Source organism: Ranitomeya variabilis, chromosome 2, assembly GCF_051348905.1.
Source record: "Ranitomeya variabilis isolate aRanVar5 chromosome 2, aRanVar5.hap1, whole genome shotgun sequence".
NCBI lineage: Eukaryota > Metazoa > Chordata > Amphibia > Anura > Dendrobatidae > Ranitomeya > Ranitomeya variabilis.
In genome coordinates, this window is record NC_135233.1 from 555897098 (window position 1) to 555914410 (window position 17313).

At 43.7% G+C, this 17313-nt stretch overlaps 1 long non-coding RNA gene across 1 annotated transcript in view; it reads left to right on the forward strand.

Annotated features, from left to right (window-relative positions):
• The window catches only part of LOC143809711 (uncharacterized), a 58910-nt gene that overhangs the window by 30852 nt on the left and 10745 nt on the right, over window positions 1–17313 (forward strand). The gene's annotated exons all lie outside the window — the stretch shown is intronic.

Genomic DNA, 17313 nt, shown 5'->3' on the forward strand with positions numbered 1-17313 from the left:
GACCATAGAAATTAATTCTATCAACTGAGTGCTATCATGGACCAGAAGCAGAAAGAAGATGCTATAAAGTGCTTGCGGACCCAAGATAACTTATACATTGTAATTACCCCATCTAATTCCAGTGGAAATTACTGTATATCACATGAATATAAATGCTGCTGGGGTTTGTCCGATTTTTATTAGATTGCAACTAATCAAGAACAAACCAAGCTGCTTTGAGACAAACAGTAAATATTAGGAGGATGAATACAGAATGTGTTGGCTCTTGGTCATTGAGTAGCTTCCTGCTTTTGGAGGGTTACAGGACACAAAGGTACATTTATGTCAGCTCTTGAGCTTTACCTACAAAGAGACAACAAACTTGATGGTACACAGACATACATAGGCAAAAAGCTTGCTGGTTACAAATGTCTCACAAGGCAAGAGGCAGAAAAACTGAGGTACATAATTTGTAATTTTTAGAGATGAGCAAACTTATTTGAGTAGAACTTAATTCTCCTTGAATTTTACAAAAAATCACATTCTCCAGCATAGAGATCTTTTCCTATTTGCACCCCACAAATTCAGCAAAATGGCCCCCAGCTCAATGCACACATTTTCTGCTCTCAAAACATCTCGCTGTCTATTCCTAAGTGTCTCTCTTCTTCCCATTCTCCTGTCAGCGCATTCTCTTCAGAGTCTTTACTACAGACCAGATTAGGCCTTGTACTGATATCACTGAAATTCGTACCATCACTTGCTATGACATCTAGCTTCAAGATCTGGAGTAAAGATTAAATAGAGAAAGTGCGCAACAGGAGAAGAGAAAACAAGAGGGGCCGAGGATCAGATAACAGGCTGCAGGAATGGTTGGACAGATGAGTGGTAAGATGGGTTTTTCCTTATTTTTCATCATCTGTTTACTGGAAAGACCCCAGAGAATAATAAGAAACATCCAATTGGGTGAGAATAACGTGGAAGGAAAAAAGAACATTTTTACTTTTTTCACAAAACATTTACTTCAGATCCAAACTTTATTATTTTCACAAGGGTATCAGGAGAAAATGTAACTCAAAATTTTTTGTACAATTTCTCCTAAGAACGCTGATACCTCGTGGGGGGAAGGCCACTTTATGGTTGCATGGCAAGGCTCAGAAGGAAGGGAGCACCGGTTGACTTTTTGAACGCAAAATTGGCTGGAATCAATGATGGGTGACATGTTGCAGTTGGAGACCCCCTGTTGTGCCTAAACAGTGGAAACCCCCCAATTCTAACTCCAAACCTAACACAGCCCTAACTGCAACCCTAACCCCAACACACACCTAAACCTAATTCCACTGAGCATGTGCCTGCCATTTTCTTCCAGGAAGAAGATGCGGAGGGCTGGGGAACCGAGCCGGAGGGTCCAGGGATGACATAGGTACCGGGGGGGCTCGGGGGACCCCATTTCTCTCTCCTCTGGTTTGCCACATCATATCAGAGGAGAGAGAAATGAATGGGAAATTATTCCGTGAATAATGGCGATCATGAGGCTAGGAATGATAACCGAGACCCCAGAGGTTTTCCAACTCTGGGGGGCTCTATACTCTTATTTCTCAGCGCAGTTAATAAGCATTGCTGAGGAATAAGTATTCTTTATTTGCCGCCATTAAAAGGAGTATCGACGGTCATTAAGGTTGTTAATATGAGATCGGAATGATGTAGCAGCAGAGAGCCTTATTCCAGCAATGTGTCATATATTAAGCTGTGTGCTGTAGTTTCAGGACAATCAGTGTTTTATCAGCGGGAGATTATTACTAGAGGACTATGTCTCACATGCAGACTAGTCAGGCAAATTTTTGTAACCCTGCCCTCGTAACTGTTTGGCAGCTTGGTGTCAATTCTCAGTGTACACAAGAAGTTGCCAGTCAGGTGTGTGGAGGAGTGGGGGGTATGCACAGTCTTAGTTCAGTGACATGTACAGCAGAAAAACAATGATTATATAAAAATTGCACCAAGCAGCCCAGTAAGTGACACATCTCTGGAATCAAGTTCTCTGTTTCTACATCGAGCTGCTATCGGATTTCAGAGCAAACGTCTGCTGACAGATTCCCTTTAATGCTCCATATCCTTGTGCAGTGACTGAGGATTGGACTATGGAATTAGCTCTGATTTTTTTGGGAGGTCCTTCGCATACCTATGAGGACTTGCATTACAGACAACACAAACACTTCTTAGAACCTCAACATTTAATACATGGGACTTGTTAATATGATATACAATGAATGAGAAACATTAAAATATGTTTACTTCTTTTATTGATCTATCTTTGCAGTGTTTTAATGATTTTTACAGAAATGAAGTAATAAAGGATTTTTTGTCTCCTTTTTTGCCAGCAGAGGGCAGTTTCATCCAATATACGGTGTGATTTGAGATATCAGGTCTCTACCCAGCTCTGAACAGCTATAAAAATGTAATAGAATTATGTTGATCTAATCTACTACTTTATTTTATTGCATTTCCACTTAATCATATCTGACCAAATTGCTGCTGCATAAATGCTCCATCCCAAGGATGCTTTTTTGAGCACAATGGTATATACATAGGAAAAGGCACAAATCAATCTCTATACGATAATGTGCCAGTTAATTTTGCTTTGTACTTTACTCTGAAAGATTGCTTGAAATTCAAATCAAATTCTGTTCGTGTTCATCCTGCAGAGAAGGGTCTGAAACCTACATATAATAAGCTTGTCTGCATTCACTTTACATGATGTATCAAAAACTCAAATAGCTCGCGTCAGCTTTTCACATCTAGCACATAAAAAGTTAGGGGTGAATAGGAACAATCTGTGTTTGACAGGAATAATATGATGGATGCTTGTCAGCGTAATTAGGCTTCGGATTGTAGTACTGCAAAAATAATCTCTTCCATTAAAAAGCTTAAAGAGAACCCGTCTGTCCATCCATGCTGCCCAAACCACGGGCAGAATGAATCAGAGCCTAGCTGTACAATTTCAGACAAGTATGTTTTTCTTCTTCATAGTTTGAAGATCCTCACACCACTTTGATTGATTAACAGGTCTCCCCCATATGTGTGTACATGGGACACCTGTCAATCAACTGCTTTGAAGCCGGCTGCGAGCTGCAGTGGGCTAGTCTTGGTCAGCTCCTTAAAGGGGTTGTCCACTACTCGGCCAATCCCTTCTTAATCCTCATGTTTCTCCCTTGTAAAAGAATAACACTTAGCGCTCATACTCACATGTGAGAAACTCAGATGAGTCTCACACATCAATACCCGGCACTGCACCCGGCACTCAGATCGGAGCGTGCGGCCACATAGCAATACATGCGCTGAACGCTCCGCTTCTGAGTGCCGGCAGCAGTGCCGGGTATTGACATGCGAGACTCATCCAGTGTCTCGCAGTGTGAGTATGAACCCTTATACTTACTTCTGGTGAGTAACAGGGCTGGCCTTAGGTTGGATGGTGTCTTTATCATATAGAGCCCAAATAATAAAATCACACAGTGGCCTAAGAATATTGATATAAATAATTTAAATAAAACTCTCTCTTTGGAATACATAATGTAGGAGTAAGTTTTTTTTCATTTTTTGCGAGCTGCTACTGCAGTTGACTGCATTCAGTGTTTGCATAAACTGGCATTGTCCAAATGTAAAAGGTAGAGGTAATCACACTGCTAAATAGCATTTACTATGCAAAAAGGGATTGTTCATACAAAATCTGCTTGTTGTCAAGTGTAGAGACACAGAGGTCAGTGGGTGCTCTTGTCCCCTAACCGAAACCGCATGGACCAGACCTCATCCCACCGAACGTTCGCTCTCCATTTACCATCGGCATAATACTACTCAGATAACACAGGGTGAGGGAAAAACAGTGTGGCAATACTTTATTAAACCACAAAGCAGGCAAATAACACACAGAATGGTTCCAGCAAATTACCAAATCTCACCCTTCTGCTGAGTCGCTGGGATAAGAGCAGCTGTGACTTTAGAGCTTCCAGGGTCGACTAACCCCACTTGTGATACTCACACAGAGAGAAAGTAATGACAAGCTTAGGAAGATGACAGTATATTCAGGTTCAAGGCCTGTTGATGGGAAGGTCGCAACATGGATTCAGCTTTCAGGGCCGTCAACCCCACCTGACAGTCTATTCAGGTACAAGGCCAGTTGACCAGAGAGTCACAACCTGGCTTCTCCGAACATCTCCATGGAACCAGGTGATCGGCGGGTCTCATTCCTGGCTTTCCCAAATGTATCCATGGGTTCAGTGGAGCAGATCGGTATTCTTTCAGCCTGGGCCTCAGTCCCCTAAGCTGAAATCCTGTAGAATGTTAAATCTGTGTTCCTTGTGATGGAGCCATGATATCTTGGTGTTCCTGGCTGTGGTTTTGTAGAGTCTCTGGTTCTTTGGATCTCTTGGATGTCTCGGATGTCTGGATGCATGGATGCATATTGTTGCAGAGACATATCCCTTTTATAGTTCACAACTGTTCTTCAAACCATTATTCACAGGTCAAGGACAAGTGTTGATGAGATTAACTAGTATTGTTTGATAATTTAGTTTATCCTTCAATATTTGCAAGTCAGCAAACTGCATGGCCTGGTATAATATGCAATCAATATAACAGCAAATATAATTGTTCAGTGACCCTCCATCCCTTTTTTGCAAAGAGAACAGTACAATAAACTGTAGGAGCTTATATTAGAGGTAAATAACAACCATTCATCAATTTATAAACATCAATTTAACTTACAAGAAGAGTCAACAGTTTTGCCACTTGACCAACTGAAGAGAGAAACACAAATTCAAAAGTCAACATATAGATAACAGTCTATTTCTCCTGGCTTACTGAAAATAGACATCTGGTTAATTAGGATAAAATTCTGTGTCATCACATCAAGTATGTGCAGTTTTGGACACAGTTTTGTGTGTCACAATTGAATCAGGTGGCTTTAGGCTTTGTTCACATAGCATTTTAGCCTCTGGTCTTTAGCACCAATGTGGTTTATGTCTAAAGCACAGGAAAATGGGATTCAAGCATATTGTCATGTTATTCAGAGGCCACAGGCTCAAAAAGGCTTCCTCGGACAAACTTGGCACTTGCAACTCGGTCTGTCAGATTGCAGAGGTACCCCGACATTCACACTTTAACCCCTGTATAGGGATCTGGTCTTACAACAGGGTATATTGGATTGCTTCTATGGAAGGGATGCCATCCAGCAGTACGAACCAGAGGCAGGAAGGGTAGTCAGGGAGGGTCATAGCCAAGAGCTCACATCAGGAACAGAATCGTAATGCAAGGGGACAGCCAAAATTCAAGTTAAGATCTCAACACAACACGAATCAAGAAAACAACAAAAGAAATGACTAGCACAAGACAGGAAGAAAAATAATTGACTGGCAGTGGAAGTCAGAGACCCATGTTTTTAAATAGCCAGGGCTCTCAGAAAGGAGCAGTCAAAACCAGACATTTAATGCCATAGTATTCTGATCTCATGGCACAAAAAGTTCCAGGACTAAAAGACGACTGATGCTATGAAACATCACTTGCAACAAAAGCGTGGCTCCACCTAGCGGCTAAAGTAGGAAAAGGCAAAGATATCTATAATATAACGCTGGGAGCGTCACTCTGTCCGAAGCCTTTATAGACTGCGCAAGCGCCGGCGCAGTCTGGACCCCACAGAGTAACGCTCCCAGGAGATCGCGGTATGCGTAAGCACTGAACACACACCGCGATCTCCAACGGAGAAGCAGGGACAAGCAAGGAGGGTGAGTATGCAATATTTACCTGTCCCCCGTTCCATCGATGCGTTCTGCTCCATCCTCCACATCCTCTGCCTGTGACGTTCAGTTCAGAGGGCACGATGACGCGCTTAATGCGCGCCGCCCTCTGACTGAACACAGCCAGATGATGTGGAGGATGGAGCAGAGCGCATCGGTGGAACGGGGGACAGGTGAATATAGCAAGTGCTGGGGGCCTGAGCTAGCGGCGACTCCGGCACCTGACCCCCACAGCGCGCCGGTGTCCCCGCCTGCTCAGGCCCCCAGCACTCGGCACCCAGCACAGCCACGCACAGCCGCCCGCACTCACCACAGCCACGCACAGCCGCCCGCACTCACCACAGCCACGCACAGCCGCCCGCACTCAGCACCGCCACGCACAGCCGCCCGCACTCAGCACCGCCATGCATAGCCGCCCGCACTCAGCACCACCACGCACAGCTGCCCGCACTCAGCACCGCCACGCACAGCCGCCCGCACTCAGCACCGCCACGCACAGCCGCCCGCACTCAGCACCGCCGCGCACAGCCGCCCGCACTCAGCACCGCCGCGCACAGCCACCCGCACTCAGCACTGCCGCGCACAGCCGCCCACACTCAGCACAGACGCGCACAGCCGCCCGCACTCAGCACAGCCGCCCGCACTCAGCACAGCCGCCTGCACTCAGCACAGCCGCCTGCACAGCCGCCCGCACTCAGCACAGCCACCCGCACTCAACACAGCCGCCCGCACTCAGCACAGCCGCCCGCACTCAGCACAGCCGCCCGAACTCAGCACCGCCACGCACAGCTGCCCGCACAGCCGCCCGCACTAAGCACAGCCGCCCGCACTCACCACAGCCGCCCGCACTCAGCACAGCCACCCGCACTCAGCACAGCCGCACTCGGGCAGTAGAGCCGGAGAGAGAAAGATGGGAGCAACATATGGCAGAATGGAATGTATTTAGAGGCACTATTGTTGTATAATGTATTTTTAACCCCTTCACCCCCGGAGCTTTTTCCGTTTTTCCGTTTTCGTTTTTCGCTCCCCTCCTTCCCAGAGCCATAACTTTTTTATTTTTCTGTCAATTTGGCCATGTGAGGGCTTATTTTTTGCGGGACGAGTTGTACTTTTGAACGACGTCATTGGTTTTACCATGTCGTGTACTAGAAAACGGGAAAAAAATTCCAAGTGCAGTGAAATTGCAAAAAAAGTGCAATCCCACACTTGTTTTTTGCTTGCCTATTTTGCTAGGTTCACTAAATGCTAAAACTGACCTGCCATTATGATTCTCCAGGTCAGTACGAGTTCATAGACACCTAACATGACTAGGTTCTTTTTTACCTAAGTGGTGAAAAAAAATTCCAAACTTTGCAAAAAAATAAATAAATAAAATTGCGCCATTTTCCGATACCCGTAGCGTCTCCATTTTTCGTGATCTGGGGTCGGGTGAGGGCTTATTTTTTGCGTGCCGAGCTGGCATTTTTAATGATAGCATTTTGGTGCAGATACGTTCTTTTGATCGCCCGTTATTGCATTTTAATGCAATGTCGTGGCGACCAAAAAAACGTAAATCTGGCGTTTCGATTTTTTTTTCATTACGCCGTTTAGCGATCAGGTTAATGCTTTTTTTTTATTGATAGATCGGGCGATTCTGAACGCGGCGATACCAAATATGTGTAGGTTGGGTTTTTTTTTTATTGATTTATTTTGATTGGGGCGAAAGGGGGGTGATTTAAACTTTTATATTTTTTTTATTTTTTTCACATTTTTTTTTACTTTTTTTTTTAACTTTTACCATGCTTCTATAGCCTCCATGGGAGGCTAGAAGCAGGCACAGCCCGATCGGCTCTGCTACATAACAGCGATCATCAGATCGCTGTTATGTAGCTAAAATGCAGGTGTGCTGTGAGCGCCGACCACAGGGGGGCGCTCACAGCCACCGGCGATCAGTAACCATAGAGGTCTCCAGGACCTCTATGGTTACAATGTACAAGCATCGCCGACCTCCGATCATGTGACGGGGGTCGGCGATGCGCTCATATCCGGCCGCACGGCCGGATGCGGTAGTTAAATGCCGCTGTCTGAGTTTGACAGCGGCATTTAACTAGTTAATAGCGGCGGGTGATCGCGATTTCACCCGCCGCTATTGCGCGCACATGTCAGCTGTAAAAAACAGCTGACATGTCGCGACTTTGATGTGCGCTCACCGCCGGAGCGCACATCAAAGCGGGGGTCCCGACATGTGACGTACTATTCCGTCACATGTCGGGAAGGGGTTAATGTTTGCATAGTTTTTTTTATACACACTAACCTTTTTTATAACAATGATGTCACCCTATATCATTGTGTGCGCTCTATAATTTAGCAGCATTAGACACATGAGGCAAATTGTGCTCCTCTCCCGCAAAAGAATAATTGATGTGTGTAACACAATGACTTCTGCTTCTGTTCCTAATTAAGTGGCTAATTTTACAACTTTTGTTTTAGGCATCAGGAAATTATTACTTGATCAGCCCCTTTTGAACACCCAATATATTTATTTTCACCTGTAGTGCAGTGGTCTCCACGCTGTGTAGTGATGAGGCAGTGACCCAGCAAAGTTCAAAGTAAAACGTGTTTTATTGTCCAACTCACAGAAAATACACAGCACTAGTGTTGAGCGATACCGTCCGACACTTGAAAGTATCGGTATCGGATAGTATCGGCCGATACCCGAAAAGTATCGGATATCGCCGATACCGATACCCGATACCAATACAAGTCAATGGGACACCAAGTATCGGAAGGTATCCTGATGGTTCCCAGGGTCTGAAGGAGAGGAAACTCTCCTTCAGGCCCTGGGATCCATATTAATGTGTAAAATAAAGAATTAAAATAAAAAAATATTGATATACTCACCTGTTGTGATCCTGGTGGCAAGGATCGCAAACTGACCTGCTAAGTAACAGAAATCCTTAGGACAAGCTCTGGGGATGTGGGAGCTATACTGACCGCAACCCTGATTCTATCAATACACACTATAGGCAGCCGTGGAGCGTTACCTAAAATCCTAGACGCCTCGTCACAGCCTGAGAAACTAGCTACCCCTAGAGAGAAAGCAAGCCTCACTTGCCTCAGAGAAATCACCCCAAAGTTTTAGACAGCCCCCCAAAAATAATAACGGTGAGTTAAGGGGAAAACACAAACGTAGACATGAAAACAGGTTTTTAGCAAAATGAGGCCCGCTAACACTAAATAGTCAGTAGACAGCAAGGGATCTGTGCAGTCAGTATAAAATGCTATCAAAAATAATCCACGCAGAGATTACAAGAACCCCCACACCGACTCACGATGTGAGGGGCACAACTCTGCACCCCAGAACTTCCAGCAAGCGAGAATATTACATATAAGCAAGCTGGACAGAACTCATCATATACAGAGAAACATTTTCAAGGAAATAATGAGCAAACATGAACTAGCAAGACTTAGCTTCTCAGGAGGAGACAGGTCACAAGGAAAGTCCAGAGAGATCAGAACCAGTACTGAATACAACGACAGCAGGCAAAAAGTGAAGGTCCAGGTGGAGTTAAATAGAGGCCAGACTAGCAGAAAACGAGGCAGCTGGGTTCCAGCTACAGACCCGCAGTAAGCACTAAAGGCCACCAGAGGGAGCCCAAGAACAGAACTCATACCACTCATGACCACAGGAGGGAGCCCGAGAACGGAATTCACAACACTCACCTCTCCGGAGGCCCCTGCACCTCACCGCTGTTAACCGGCAGCCTTCTTTGCTTAAAATGAGCGCGTTTAGGGCCTTCCATGACGTCACAGCTTCTGATTGGTCGCGTGCCGCTCATGTGACCGCCACACGACCAATCACAAGCCGTGACGTCATTCTCAGGTCCTAAATTCCAGGAATTTAGGACCTGAGAATGACGTCACGGCTTGTGATTGGTCGCGTGGTGGTCACATGAGTGGCACGCGACCAATCAGAAGCCGTGACGTCATGGAAGGTGCTGAACGTGCTCACTTTAAGCAAAGCAGGCTGCCGGTTACTACCAGGGCGCGTCAGAGGGTGAGTATATCCCTATTTTTTATTTTAATTCTTTATTTTTTACATGGATATGGATCCCAGGGCCTGAAGGAGAGTTTCCTCTCCTTCAGACCCTGGGAACCATACACTGGGAACTTCCGATTCCGATTCCCGATACCACAAAAGTATCGGATCTCGGTATCGGAATTCCGATACTGCAAGTATTGGCCGATACCCGATACTTGCGGTATCGGAATGCTCAACACTACACAGCACACATCTCCTTCGGATCGCAGCCAGGAAAACAAGACAGTCCAAATCTGAGACCTGGTTGCCATGGGTGACTGCACCGCTGTGTACGCTGTGGGCGCCAGGCCTTTTGGCTTTGCTTGGCCTTTTGGCTCTGCTTGCCTGTGTTACCTCACATAGGTGAGCCTTCTGCTCTGCACACTTGCAAAAACCAAACTGATATACCCAACCCTCTGTTTCAGGGTTATTTACAAGGAACCTGTGGCCGTACGCCACATGGAAAACCCAACCGGGAAGGAAATAGACTGCGCCCCAAACCAACCATTAGTCTGTTTCAAATATAAAAGCCCAGAGCAGGTTTTCTTAAATCTGCCTTGCACACATAGCTTACCCAAGATAAACACTTTTATTTTGCATTGCAATTACAGCTATGCCTGTGACTGCAATGCACTCCCATGGCCTCAATACACCTCCGTAAGTATCCTGAGGGGGATACATAGCGACCCTTGCATGTGACATCGGTCACTGCCTCACACACCACAGGTGCCATTCCCATTCTACTTTGTTGGCCCTGGCTCTTCTGGCGCTCGTGTGACATTGTTAGTGTTACATGATCACTGTGGCCACTCTCCACTCCCATGGATGTAATTGACATATGAAGGGAGTGACATATGATAGTGAGCAGCGGATCTCCCTTCCTCCAGATGTCAATTACTGTACAGTATGTCCATAGGAGAGGGAAGCTGCAAGGATTGCGTGACGTAAGAATGTCACGCGATTCCTGGGAGAACCAGTGCCTACACCACTGGAACGGAGAAGGCAGAAGGAGTTGTATGAATAATGGACAACCCCTTTAAGGCTACAGCAGTTAATATTGGTTAGAAAAAACACTGAAGTTGTTTCTTTGCTAGGCAGGTAACATATACAGTATTAAGGTACTTTTCTCAAATATACAGCCTTTAACACTAAAAGATATATAGGATGCATAGGCAAAAACAAATTAGTTTATCCTTTCACAAAACTAAAAAATGGTCGGCGGTGAGAATTTTGATCTTTCACCTGAGCTCATATTCTGGTGGCATGAATCCACTGATGGTCCTTAGAGAATGCGACTTTCTGAGATTGGTTCTTCCTCCTTGGTAGCATAAACCTGTGCACCATTACTCTTTCCCAAAAATGACCAAAAATTCAGCTGTTGAGTAAATGCTAGGGTCATACAACAGAGTTGTAGAAGGGCATCATGTCTACAATAGAAGACCCAGTATGATGTTCACTATGTGCTGTCTTCTGCATACATCACTGTGCTGACTATAGCCTGCTGACACTGTCACTGTGTAGTCTGCTGACAGGTAAAAAGGGCAAAAAAAAAAATCAATATTCTGAAATTCCTGTGGCAAACTTGCAATATTTGGGTTCACTGTATCTAACACGCATGATTCTAGTAACGAAGAGCCATTTTATTTTCCATAACCTAAAACTGCCTTAAAACTAAGCTAAATATCTACACAATGTACAATTAAGACAGGGTTTCCAATAATGGGTATTTGTTAAGAAGGCAATCATTCTTTCAGCAGCTGACTGTGTATTTCTTCTCAAGAATAATTACAATAAAAAACAGAATCAATAATGAAGTCTCTTAGAGGCTAGAGACTTATTCTGTTTGTCAGTCATTATTTTTATGGGCTACTAACCTGGGCTGATTGATCTTTTTTCCATTGAATTTACAGAAGATTCCTCTACAACTGCCTGCTAACAGTCCCTGACGGATACTTTCAGTGGAAACTGTTAATGCTTCTATCCGCATTAATGAGACTTTTACATTGTAAATTGGATATTTATTTGCATTTGTAGCTAGAGCTTGCATTTGTCTTACTTTTGGGTGGTCAAATATTAAACGTGGAAGGGAAAAAGCTTTACGAACAACTGCATAATATATAACTGTATATGTATATATAATTATATATTGCATAATAGTTGTAAAGCAATACACATTGTAATAATGAAAAGAGAGTTAAATAATTGTCAGTATAAAGAATGTTTGATTAATGTTTTTTTTAACAGATTACAGAATATGGCTGAACTTTACAAAATGCATAATATAGGTAACCTATTATGATATACAGTATATAGTGGCTGGTACAGTGTAATGGTTAAGTTCACTGTAGGAAAAATAAATTAAATAAGTTATATATCAAGGCTCCTAACACTATAATACCTATCTTAGGTTGCTGTTATAGTCTAGTGATTAAAGTACACAACCAACAACGTGGAGACTGGTGTTAAAATCCTGGCTCTGTCCTGTTGGAAATAATATACCAGCAGTCAGTGGCGTAACTTGAAACTCATGGGCCCTGATGCGAAAGCTCCAACGGGGCCCCCAAATATTTTAAATCTTTAATAGCAATAGTATTTTTATATAGGCCAAAGGGAATGTTAGAGCCCCCTAGGCTCCAGGGCCCGGGTGCTATTGAACGCCTGCACCTGTTGTAGTTACACCCCTGCCAGTAGTGGTCCTTGGGCAAGACTACTAACACTATAGTGCCTACCTCAATAAACATGAGTGTTATGAAAAAAGAAAGTCATGCCCGCTTGGACATCGCCCGGATTAACAAGGTCTGCATCAGATGTCGAGGATCAGGACAGTCTGATGATGATGATAAATGTGCTACTGGGACAAACCATACATGGACTAGGCAAGAGAACCTGGATCTGATGAAATGCTACTATAACAGCAGACTAAAGGAGAGAGGATATATGAAGCGTATGAGGAAACTCTGGATGGATACGAGACCTGTATGTCCACTGCTTAAGAAACAACTAGTCATCCAACATTTCAATGTCATAAAGAGAAAGCTATTATCACAACTTGAGACTGATCAACTGCACTGCAGATCCACTCCACATAAAGACCTGGAAGAACAACATGTGCAACTCCCTGAAAATCCTGATTCAATTCTGCAACTAGAGAGCACTGCAGCTGATCTGAAATAGAAGATCTTAGCTAAACTTAATACCATCAATACCAGAGAGATCTACTGCCAAGGCTCAGCAAAGAAATACCACCAGACAGTATGCAAGAAGATGCCAATAGAGCACTTGCATCAATACCTACCACCAACCATAACTCAAACTAATAAACTGATCTATGGTACTGCCTCAGCAATCTTGGAAATGCTTGGCTATACAACCAGCAAGAACAACAGAAGTGCATGACCCCCTTGGTTACATCGGGGGCTTATCTACAGCATTATAGAATGTAGATAAGCCCCTGATGGCGGTGGCCTTAGCTTATAGGCCTAAAATGGGGTGACAGATTCCCTTTAACAAATGTAACTATTAAACAAAGATAACACAAGTAAGCACAAAATGCAGTTTTTAAATGAAGGTCTTTATTATTAATGGAAAACGACATCCAAACCTACTGGGCTCTGTGTAAAAAAGTGATTGCCCCCCACCCCCTCCCCTACAACATAAACTAACTGTGTTTTATTACATTTATTCCCTAGCCACAACCAAGCCTGACTACTGCCACACCTGTTCTCAATCAAGAAATCACTTAAATAGGGCCTGCTTGACAAAGTGATGTAGACCAAAAGTTCCTCAACACTTAGACATGCTGCGATCCAAACAAATTATTGAACAATTGAGAAACAAAGTAATTGACATCTATCAGTCTGGAAAATGTTATAAAGCCGTTTCTAAAGCTTTGGTACTCCAGCAAACCACAGTGAGAGCCATTATCCATGAATTACGGAAACATGGAACAGTGGTGAATCTTCCCAGGAGTGGCCAGCTGACCAAAATTACCCCAAGAGTACAGCGACAACTCATCCAAGAGGTCAAAAAAAGACACCACAACAACATCCAAAGAATTGCAGACATCACTTGCCTCAGTTAAGGTCAGTGTTAATGATTCTACCATAAAAAAAGAGAGAGAGAATTTCAAGACATAAACCACTGCTGAGAAATAAGGACATAAAGGTTCATCTGAGTTATGCCAGAATATATCTTGATGATCCAAGAGACTTTTGGGAGAATATTCTGTGGACTGAAAAGAAAAAAAGTTCAACTTTCTGGAAGGTGTATGTCCCATTACATTTGGTGTGGAAGTAACCCCAGCATTTCAAAAAAGGAACATCATATCAACAGTAAAATATGGTGGAGGTAGTGTGATTGTCTGGGCCCAATTTTCTGCTCCAGGACATAGAAGACTTGCTGTGGCAAGTGAAGCCATGATTTCTGCTGTCTACCAAATAATCATGAAGAAGAATGTTCTGGCATCTTTTTGTGACCTGAAGCTGAAGCACACTTGGGTTATGCAGCAGGACAATAATCCGAACACACACCAGCAAGTCTGCCTATGAATGGCTAAAGAAAATTAAGACTTTGGAATGGCCTAGTCAAAGTCCAGACCTTAATCAGATTCACATGCTGTGGCATGACCTAAAAAGGCTGTTCATGCTTGAAAACCCTCCAATGTGGCAGAATTACAACAATTCTGCAAAGATGAGTGGGCAAAAATTCCTCCACAGCATTGTAAAAGATAAAAGACACATTTCCAGTTATCACAAACGCTTGATTGCAGTTGTTGCTGCTATGGCCCAACCAGCTATTAAGTTTAAGGGGCAATCACTTTTTCACACAGGACCTTAAAGGTTTGAGTTTCTTTTTCCCTTAATAACAAAAACCTTCATAGAAAAAAAGGGATTTAGTGATTTCTTGTGTTATCTTTGTTCAATATTTAAATTTCTATGTTGATCTGAAAAATTTTAGCGTGACAAACATGCAAAAGAATGGGAAATTAGGAAGGGAGCAAACACGTTTTCCACACAACTGTATTTCATATTTTTCTCATGGGGCTAAGAACAAACAAGCAGATAGTTGCTAACAACAACCTGCCTTTTGTTCCCGGCCCAGACTGCTCCTGATGCTTCATTCATCCCTTCAGCAGAGCAGCTCTACCTCTTCTGGGTTGCTTTGTCAACTGTACGCTGAGCTGAGAGGAAGAGAAGAAGTTGCTCTATGAGGCTGGGGTCACACTTGGCGTAAGACAATACGCCACGTATTATACGTCCGTACTACGGCCGTAATACGGAGAAATGTTCCCAAAATATTGATCCGTAGTCAGGGTGTGTCAGCGTATTTTGCGCATGGCATCCTCCGTATGTAATCCGTATGGCATCCGTACTGCGAGATTTTTGCGCAGGCTTGCAAAACCGACATCTAATGGATTTATGTGCTCAAATGTTCGGGAAAACATATATATATATATATATATATATATATATATATATATATATATATATATATATATATATGTCATTGAGACACATATATATATATATATATTCTGTATTTAGATTTCATTCAGCGCGATATCTGTGAACAGCCGGTAATTCAATTGCCGGCTTTTCATTTCTCCTGCACAAACCCGACAGGATATGAGACATGGTTTACATACAGTAAACCATCTCATATCCCCCTTTTTTTTGCATATTCCACACTACTAATGTTTGTAGTGTGTATGTGCAAAATTTCAGCGCTGTAGCTGCTAAAATAAAGGGTTAAATGGCGGAAAAAATTGGCGTGGGCTCCCGCGCAATTTTCTCCGCCAGAATGGTAAAGCCAGTGACTGAGGGCAGATATTAATAGCCAGGAGAGGGTCCATGGTTATTTGCCCCCCCGTGGCTAAAAACATCTGCCCCCAGCCACCCCAGAAAAGGCACATCTGGAAAATGCGCCTATTCTGGCACTTGGCCACTCTCTTCCCACTCCCTGTAGCGGTGGGATATGGGGTAATGATGAAGGGTTAATGCCACCTTGCTATTGTAAGGTGACATTAAGCCAGATTAATAATAGAGATGCGTCAATTATGACACCTATCCATTATTAATCCAATAGTACGAAAGGGTTAAAAAAAACACACACACATGATTTAAAAGTATTTTAATGAAATAAACACAGCGGTTGTTTTAATAATTTATTGCTCTCTCAATCCATTTCCAGGCCCTCGCTTGGCAAAATAATAAACGCACAAGATACATACCCTCAGCTGAACCGTCACGTCCCACGAGGTAATCCATCTGAAGGGGTTAAAATATTTTACAGGCAGGAGCCCTGCAAATGCAGCTGTGCTCCGTGCCTGTAATCCCCGGTGAATAAATGAAATGTAGGTCATTGACCTACATTTCCTTCAGTCGCGGTGATGCGCGGTGGATGTCCTCATATGACCTGGAGTGTGGGAAAAAGTTCCCAGGCTGCAGTTCATGAGAACCTCCAGCAGGGGCGCATCACCGCGACTCAATGTAAGTACAGATCCAGCTTTCCTTTCAGCACCCGGGGGATTACAGGCACGAGCGAGTGGTTTATCGCAGCTCGTGCCTGTAATATTAGTTAACCCCTTCAGATGGATTACCTCATTGGACGTGACAGTTCAGCTGAGGGTATGTATCTTGTGCGTTTATTATTTTGCCAAGCGAGGGTGTTGCTGATGGATTGAGAGAACAATAAATTATTAAAACAACCTGTGTGTTTATTTCATTAAAATACTTTTAAATCATGTGTGTGTGTTTTTTTTTTAACCCTTTCAAACAATTGGATTAATAATGGATAGGTGTCATAATTGACGCCTCTCCATTATTAATCTGGCTTAATGTCACCTTACAATAGCAAGGTGGCATTAACCCTTCATTACCCCATATCCCACTGCTACACGGGAGTGGGAAGAGAGTGGCCAAGTGCCAGAATAGGCGCATCTTCCAGATGTGCCTTTTCTGGGGTGGCTGGGGGCAGATGTTTTTAGCCAGGGGGGGGCCAATAACGATGGACCCTCTCTAGGCTATTAATATCTGCCCTCAGTCACTGGCTTTACCACTCTGGCGGAGAAAATTGCGCGGGAGCCCACGCCAATTTTTTCCGCCATTTAACCCTTTATTTTAGCAGCTACAGCGCTGAAATTTTGCACATACACACTACTAACATTAGTAGTGTGGAATATGCAAAACAAATGGGGATATGAGATGGTTTACTGTATGTAAACCATGTCTCATATCCTGTCGGGTTTGTGCAGGAGAAATGAAAAGCCGGCAATTGAATTACCGACTTTTCACTAACACCGCTGCGTATTTCTCGCAAGTCACACTGCTGGTCCGTGTGGAATCCGTATTTTTCTCGCCCCCATAGACTTTCATTGGCGATTTTTTTGCGCAATACGCTGACAAACGCAGCATGCTGCGATTTTCTACGGCCGTAGAAAGCCGTATATTACGGATCCGTAATATACGGCTGATAGGAGCAGCCCCATAGAGA